Below are 9,671 nucleotides of genomic sequence, written 5' to 3' on the forward strand. Positions count from 1 at the left end.
TCAAATGGTGCTTAACACAAACTTTGGGCGCTTGACAATGGTTATTTTCCTAAGGTCCATTCATTCTAAGTTTGACCGTTAGTGACGCTTCTGAAAATATTTCATGAAGAATATTTGTGACGAGTACACAATAGTACTTGCATGCCTAACTTGAATTCCTGCTTTCCCTTAATAGTACTAGAGTAGCATCTGTTTCTTCCATTAGCATGCTGCGTCAGCTTGGTTAGTACTTCTCTTTTTCTTCATGTGACAACTGCTAAGATAAAAGCTTTGACAACACATCGCTCTACTCATTTCATTCTTTGCGGTCGAACATAACCTCGTTAGGTGTATAGGTTGTGTCATATATATTCAGGTTGTTGTGAACATCTTCAAATAGTGACAATTAACTTACCCAATTAGAACGCTGTGTAGATATATATGTCCCTATAAATTTGTTCAGTTCTCTGACAATTCGTTCAGTAGGATTAGATTGTGAGCTAAACTTCGAGATAAAGATGCTCTTAATGCCACTGTCCTTTAAGAATTTACGACATTTGTACCCTGTGTAGTATGTGGCATTGTCAGATAAAATTGCCTTGGGTTGTCCCACGTGAGGAATGTAATCACACGAGAATCGTATGATGATTGCGTTAGTAGTTGCAGATCTTGTGGCATACAGCTTAACATGTTTAGAAAATGTGTCATAAAATGCTAAAATATACTTCACACCACCACTACTTGTTGAATGTGAACCACTCTCCAGGGGTTTGCTGGGTAGTATGGAATGTAGATCTGTCTTTGAAGATAGGTTCTGAGTTTTAGATTTCTGACAAGATATGCATGCTTTAAGTACATTGTGAATCTTTTGTCTCATATTAGGGAAATAACAATACATGCTAAGTTTTACAAGGCACTTCTTCGTTCCATAATGACCCAAAACTATGTGTGTGTGCCAGATTAAGTTGTGTTCAGAGTCCCTGGGAATACATACACACCAGTTAGAGCCGTCAGGACGACGATCATAGAATAACACATCATTATATATAAGACAACGCCTAGACAGTGGATGGTCAGGTTGATCTATGACTAAAGTTCTTACCTTGTTCCAGTGCAGATCAGATTTTTGTAAAGCTGACATATTTCTACACAAATCAATTTAATATTGGTAATATTGCTTACCCTGCATTAGGAGTATTCTGTAGTCGTTCACATCATCAAGATCATTGTTACAATCATTCATACCTTGTGGAAGACGAGACAAAGAATCAGCAATGATGTTGTCTTTACCTTTAATGTATACAATCTCAAATGAGTAATTCTGCGGAGATAAAGCCCAGCATGGTAATCTAGGATGAACTAACTTACATGTTAGCAAAAATGTCAGAGCTTGGTGATCTGTATAAATTTTTGTGTGGTTACCATACAAATAATAGTTAAACTTTTTGGAAGCCCAGACAGTAGAAAGAGTTTCAAGTTCTGTGGCTGAATAAGTACATTCACATTCGCTTAAAGTACAGCTTGCAAATCCAATGATTTTTACCTGTTCCTTGTCTCTGTTCATAACCACTTGAAATATGCAACAACCTGAGCCACTGCATATCGTGTCACACGTCATACAAAAATGTAAGCTTAAGTCTGGATGGTCTAAAATGTTTGCATTCACAAATGTGTGCTTAATGCCAGCAAAATCTTGTTGGCACTTCTCAGACCAGATCCATACCTGATTCTTATTAAGTAAATCCAGGGGCTGCTTACTGTTCAATAGTTGTGACAGGAAACGACGAAAGAAAGAACAGAGTCCTAAAAATGACTTCAGTTGCTTTTTAGTGCGATGACTACGAAAATTCCTAGTAGCGTCCAACTTACCTGGATCAGGGCGTATACCTGACTTGACTTCTTTAGGTTAGCTGTTACACAAGCTTGTGCAAATTTATCCAGAATCTTTTCAAGGGTGTCAAGATGTTCATTCCAAATCTTAGTGGCTATCAAAAGATCATTGACATAATGTGTAACAGTCTCAACTAACTCATCACCATGCACAGTATCCAAAGCAGTAATAAATACGCCGGAACTGACGCTAAATCCGAAAGGAAGAACACACAACTGATATTTTCGCCCATGGAATATGAAAGCAGTATATTTTCTGGAATCAGGAGTGATTGCCACTTGCCAAAAAGAATGTGTCGAGTCGATCGTGGAAAAGTAATTAGAATTCAAAAATTTCTTAAACTGTTCCTCTAAATTTTCTGGTTTAGTGCACATAGGTGGTATAATTTCATTTATAGCACGTGTATCCAACACCACTCTAATATTTCCATTAGGTTTCTTGACAATAGGTAATGGACTACAGTAGGGAGATGTGGAAGATTCGATGATATTCCACTGTAACAGGTTCTTGCCACAGCACAGATCGTTGAGATAGAGATACATTGTAGGTTTTGTGATAGAATATTTGGTGAGGTTTGACTTCAATTTTATAAGTGTATGTCTTAATGACACCTGGTCGTTTAGTAAAGACCAGCATATACTTAGATAGTACTAGATAAAACTTATTGCGTTCATCCCCAGTAATAGCATCGGTTTCACTTCAATTAAGGCTAATCAGTGTTTTCAAATCATCATTTTCTGCATCAGGTGCGAGTGTCTCTAAGTTTGTTTGGTCGCTCTCTTGCAAAAATTGAATTTTGTACCCAGCACAATACTTGCCATGTTTGAAAGTCATGGTATCCAAGTCAATCGTGATTTCACTGCCCTTATGTCTAAGGAAACATTTATGTTTCGAGAAGTCAAGAATACTGTCCTTCTCACATAACATATCTAAACCTATAATACAATTAGTAACTAGATTCGGAACCACGAGGAATGGCCATTGTACTGTTCCATTTCCTGTCTTAATGGTCACAAAAACCTGTTTCATAACTCTACTAGACTTATTACCTATGGCAATTAAAATCCTGTACTTTTGAACAGGACACTCTGGTACAGGTTCAAAGTCAGTCATTTTCTTATAGATATTATACGACCGAACACTCACAGCAGCTCCTGTGTCCAAAACAATACTGGTTGGAATACCTCCTACTATACCAGTAGTTGTAGCTAAAACTATTTTTTGTTAGATGAACGACATTGTGTATTTTCCTGCAATAGTTCAAAGATAAGCTCTCATTATTATTGTAGCATATAAATAACAATGGTTGCTGCTTAAAACTATTTGCTACATAATCATTGTGTTGTTGATCAGTGGGTGTGTCAAGCAGTGATTTGATATTGAAGTCGGCCCCCAAACCTTCTTCAGCCACGACCTGGAGCACAGTAGTGACTGTCTTCAATTTGATGTTGTCGTAATTGGTGCAGGTGATGATACAGGCAGAAGTGGAGTTTCACTTGACACTTCTATCATGTTTACATTGGGGTATTGTGTATTCCACTCTCCAATCTGTTGTGGCTTTTGTGGTTGAGCACTTTGACTTACCTGCTGATTGGTGGGTAAAGTACAATTTTGATTTTGTACAGGCTGCAGCAGCATTTACCACGGTCCTGTGTTGATGTTGTACTGAGATGGGGGACCAGCATTTTGGTACGCATTACCGTAGTTATTATTCCAGTTTTGCTGTTGATTTTGTACAGGCTGATAATGGTTTCTGTTTTTGTTGTCTCTGTTTCTGTTGTTTCCATTATTGTTGTTGCAGTGGCTCTTTGTGGGTTGTCTCTTGTTGTCTGTGGTATGATTCTTGTTCATAATGGGGTGTGTCTGCTGATTTTTGTATGTGTATTGGTTTGCGGATGGAAGCTGTTGATTCTGCTGTGCTACGTAACTGACAGAGGCCGGCGCGCCAGGATTAAGTTGGCTAGCCTGCGCGTTTTGCATGCCACTGACGTAAACATTATGGCAGTTGTTTTGCTGAGCGGAACGTTGATCTCACATATCAACAGAATCAAGCGCAGTCGGAAAATATTCCGCATCATTTGCTGGAATGAGCTGTAACTCCTCTTTAATGTTAAAAGGCATTCTGGCTTTCAGTGCCCGGAATATATAGCGCTTAGCTATAGGTTCATCAAGAAAGTGTCCCATATTCGAGTATTTCTCAAAACACCGGTGCAAATTGCCATGTTTAGTACTGAAAGGCCTTGGTTCCACAATCTGTTTCCTGCTCATATGTCACGCATCTGTCGGCTTCGTTACATGCCCAGACAGCTCCGTCGCCCTGGATGTAAGAAATTCTCTGTCGGTCACTCCATGCCCTTGGGGACGCATTTCTAAACGCTTTCTGAAAAATAACAGATTGTAAAGTCCGTTTTTCTGGGATGAAAGGTTGAAATTGCCGATGTTTAATCAGACTTTCTTCTTCTTTGCCACTGAAATGTCGATTGCTTTCACTGTAATTATAGTAGTGATCGGCTGGTGAATGGAAAGGAATGCACTGCCCATAAATGTCACGATTATAATTAGGTGTCATACACGTATCTGTTCTCGATACCAAAGTGAGCATTTTGATAATTAGCACTACAACACTCCGGTCGTATGTTAACATTTAGTTATTTTTGCTGTGCAGCGTTGGATTGAGCTGCCTCAGCTATGACATGTTTATTATCTTTGACAAATTCGGCTACGGTGTCGTGCACAGTCGTTGGTAATTTTTCCTCTACACATTGATCAAAATATTTATTTTTCTGATCAACCCAGTCATGAAATTCTTTATTTCTATTGGTAAAATGGTTGTCAGTGTGTAATTGCAGTTTGTCTGAAAGTTGTTTATCCATTGTGTTAACTTTGTCTTCAATTACAGGAAGGCATGTTTTTATTGAGTCATGAACTGACAGATAAGATTTGACTTGAGTGGTAACAGCCTCGCATGTAGCGTTTAAATGTTTGACTTCAATTTGAATAATCTTTTACGACTTTTGTGGTTTTTCCTGCTGTAAGTTCAATTCGGAAAATTTTGAGTCAAGTTTGGACACTTAGCCGCTCAGTCTCCTGTTAATCTCGTCTAATCTTTCACACAAAGTTTTTAGTGCTCTTAATTCAGCCTTAATCTCATCATGTCGCCTTTTTAAAACTGTCATGTGTTTGTCAATGTGTCCTCCTTGTTTTCAGTCATCTCAATATGTATTGATGTCATGTGATTTTTGTTTTCAGTCATTTGCTTGATAATTGCGTCAAACATACTGGCAATAAGTGTCAACTTAAACTGTTCTGCCCCCGCCATGTCGTTTGGCAATATGTCACGGACATGAATAGGCTCTGAGCTGGATTTAGCTCTTTGACTAGTGGTCGGCCTGTTTACGAAATTTACGTCAGTAGGGCATGTTAACTGCTGACTGATCGTTATTATTGGAGTCAACTCTGAAGTCACTGTCAGTGTTTTGTTCAACGTCCAAGTTGGATTCGGTTTGTATATCAGACAACAGACAAACAATAATAATAATAGATAATGATAATATTATGTGATCAGAGTATAAATTTCAAATGGTGCTTAGTAAAAACTTTGCGCCCTTGACAATGGCTCTTTGCATAAGGTCCGTTCATTCTAAGTTTGACCGTTAGTGGCTCATCTGAAAATATTTCTTTATCGGACTTCATAGATTTAATATTTCCAAAGTTTTGGCTCGTGCTGCATCGTCCATAAGATTTGTAGCACATAACCTTTAGCCATACCAAGACGTCACTCAATTGTAACTATAGCTTACAACATAAATGAAACACAAGATTAAATAATATCACTGTATTCACAAAATATTATACTGAATTAAATTACATACACTTACATTAATTCTGTTGCTGTGTGCAACTATGAGTAGGCCTAGTGAGGTTGCTTCTCAATAAAATAGAACAATTGCGGTGTGCCAAATAATTATCTGCAGTGATGGCAGATTTGCGTCCGATCTGGACCACTACAAGAAAAAAAAGGTGCCGCCTTCTCGGCAAGACAAGTGAACTGCGTAATTACTCTAACGTTTCAGCGGTTGCTCACCACAGTCGATACATCTGGTTATACTAATTAATACTGTAATTCTTCATTTATATTCTCAACTTATATCTATGTTTTTGCAATGCATCGATGCCCATACTGCAAATGTGCCTTTAAACAAGTCACATCGACTGAGGCTACACCATATGGTAATAATTTCACTGACTTTTCGTCTTAACCCAAACGTCAACATGCCACTCTCATTGACCACCAGTAGCTAATGTGATGTTCCACCGCATCTCACAAATTTTACTTTTAAGCTGATACCCTGTCCATGGAGGAGACTCAGCCTCTCAGGTGTTCGGTTGGACCGGTTTCCCACCATGTGTCACATACACAATACAAGTTCGCCTTACAAAACATTTTCAAAGTTCAGAGTCCATATCTGTCCACAACAACTACATGCTAAATGACTCCTTATGCTATTTTGCTTACATCTACGCCATTTAACAGTCTATTAGTTCCTCGAGAGCATACATCACTTTGTGCTTCTGCACTTCTCACATTTTGTCAAAACATATGCCCTTGACAATTTGCAAACATTCACTGCTAAGTTCACAGCCTTATATCCTCTTACATTCTATCAGATACAATTTTTTTCACAAGACCATATTTCCTTTCCGGCTCTAAGAATCCAATCTACCAGGGTCAGTATTATCGGGGGACTGGTCTGCCGGGTGCCCGTCCACCTCAAATAGATGAAGGCTATGTGAAGCAGTTAGAGTCACTAAGGTGCTAGGTGTCATGACACTGAAGGTCACAGTTACTTATCGCTGCCTATCCCAATATTGTTTAACATGCTGTATTAACTGCTCGACAGAGATTTTGGTTTAGAGGCTTAGGTTTGGCTTAGAGAGTATCTCTAGCAGTTAGTGAAGCCAATACAGCTGTGGGCGTGTTAAGTTCAAGTGAATAACTTCAGTCATCATGGCTCGTAATTGAAGAAAGTTGGTCATGTTATAATGAATGCTGTCTTCCCCCCGTGAGTCTTATTTGCTCGCAGCATCTCGCTACTACTACCACCCTGTCATATATGCAATAAATCCAGTGTAGATCCGTTTCTTGTAAAGACACTGTGTTGCACTATCTCCTATGGACAATGCTGACACCCTGCTCTGTCCATGAATAACTGCAGTCACATTCATTCACACTTGTCTGAATCACATGGAGTGGACAGACTGTAACTTCCTCCCTCTGACATTGTTGCATCTCTTCCACTGTCAACACTGCACAACTGTCTCCCTCTTCAGATATCAGTAACACACCACCTGTTCTCACCTGCACAAATTTCGCTATGGCTCCCAATTTCATTAGATAGGATGGTTTGATGTAGCACTTAAAATGAGCATATCTGCCTGATACTCGGATTCTGACCAGCACATACAATTATGCCTGGTCCATCCTCACTTCCACTGATGCAACATGATAATAAAAAGGCAGTTTTACCTACCATGCCCCATTATCAATCCTAGGTATGACTTACTCTCTGCACTTTTCTCAATCTTGACACATACTTTTCTGGTGACAACAAGAAAGGAGTCAACTTCACATGGAACAGGTGATGAATAGCCTCTTGGAAACTCCTCATCTCCACTCTTGCATTTCAGATACTGTCCACTAGTGGTTGACGCTCACAGTGCGCTGTTTTCTGCTGCTGCCTGAATCAAAGTGAAATGGTAAAATACAGCTGCACTGGTGTAGGGTTGTTAAATGACATTCACAGCTCCCTGTTCTAAGGTGAACCGTAGTTTGTGGTATACCTGGCTGTAGTTGATTCCATTTGAATAGAGTTGGGCCTCACAGTGTATTCATGTAAACAAAATCAGTGTGCGTTGTAAAAGGGATTAATTCAGTGGAGAATTTGTATAGCTTCCACCACAACATATGCTTTGTGAATCAAACACCAGTCCTCTTCTCGTTTGTGTTTGTCATTTTTGTGTAAGAGTTGTCAGCTAGTTGCAGTTACAGAAGGATTAATGAAACTTGTCATTATTATGTAAACTTAAGTATACCACTTTTCTCATTCATACTCCCTCAACTACTCACTGTTTTTATTTTATTGTGGTCGTACATGAGTACACCAGGAATTTAAGGTTCAGTTTTATTAAATTAATTAACTTGATTATTACATTGAATTCTAAAAGTGACCACAAGCAAAGGCAACAAAAGTGACGTGAGTAAATTCATTAATTCATATATAAAAATTAAGGGTGTAGCTCATGATTTGAAGGTTATTGAGAAGATAATATTTTTCTTTAAGTAAAAATAATAAATTTTGGCATCACTCACATATATACACTCCTGGAAATTGAAATAAGAACACCGTGAATTCATTGTCCCAGGAAGGGGAAACTTTATTGACACATTCCTGGGGTCAGATACATCACATGATCACACTGACAGAACCACAGGCACATAGACACAGGCAACAGAGCATGCACAATGTCGGCACTAGTACAGTGTATATCCACCTTTCGCAGCAATGCAGGCTGCTATTCTCCCATGGAGACGATCGTAGAGATGCTGGATGTAGTCCTGTGGAACGGCTTGCCATGCCAATTCCACCTGGCGCCTCAGTTGGACCAGTGTTCGTGCTGGACGTGCAGACCGCGTGAGACGACGCTTCATCCAGTCCCAAACATGCTCAATGGGGGACAGATCCGGAGATCTTGCTGGCCAGGGTAGTTGACTTACACCTTCTAGAGCACGTTGGGTGGCACGGGATACATGCGGACGTGCATTGTCCTGTTGGAACAGCAAGTTCCCTTGCCGGTCTAGGAATGGTAGAACGATGGGTTCGATGACGGTTTGGATGTACCGTGCACTATTCAGTGTCCCCTCGACGATCACCAGTGGTGTATGGCCAGTGTAGGAGATCGCTCCCCACACCATGATGCCGGGTGTTGGCCCTGTGTGCCTCGGTTGTATGCAGTCCTGATTGTGGCGCTCACCTGCACGGCGCCAAACACGCATACGACCATCATTGGCACCAAGGCAGAAGCGACTCTCATCGCTGAAGACGACGCGTCTCCATTCGTCCCTCCATTCACGCCTGTCGCGACACCACTGGAGGCGGGCTGCACGATGTTGGGGCGTGAGCTGAAGACGGCCTAACAGTGTGCGGGACCATAGCCCAGCTTCATGGAGACGGTTGCGAATGGTCCTCGCCGATACCCCAGGAGCAACAGTGTCCCTAATTTGCTGGGAAGTGGCGGTGCGGTCCCCTAAGGCACTGCGTAGGATCCTACGGTCTTGGCGTGCATCCGTGCGTCGCTGCGGTCCGGTCCCAGGTCGACGGGCACGTGCACCTTCCGCCGACCACTGGCGACAACATCGATGTACTGTGGAGACCTGGAGCCCCGTATGCCACGGCAAACTGGCTGACACTGACGGCGGCGGTGCACAAATGCTGCGCAGCTAGCGCCATTCGACGGCCAACACCGCGGTTCCTGGTGTGTCTGCTGTGCCGTGCGTGTGATCATTGCTTGTACAGCCCTCTCGCAGTGTCCGGAGCAAGTATGGTGGGTCTGACACACCGGTGTCAATGTGTTCTTTTTTCCATTTCCAGGAGTGTATTTATGATTAAAGCAAGTAAAGGCTTGCAAACTTTTCAAGGTGACTCTTGTGCCTACAACTTCTGCTCGAGCTTGCATGATACCCATGTCCCAGTTCATGTTGTTCTCTGATGCCTTTTGGTAGTCCATCCTCTCGGTTCTGGTG

Source organism: Schistocerca cancellata, chromosome 2 (genome assembly GCF_023864275.1).
Source record: "Schistocerca cancellata isolate TAMUIC-IGC-003103 chromosome 2, iqSchCanc2.1, whole genome shotgun sequence".
NCBI lineage: Eukaryota > Metazoa > Arthropoda > Insecta > Orthoptera > Acrididae > Schistocerca > Schistocerca cancellata.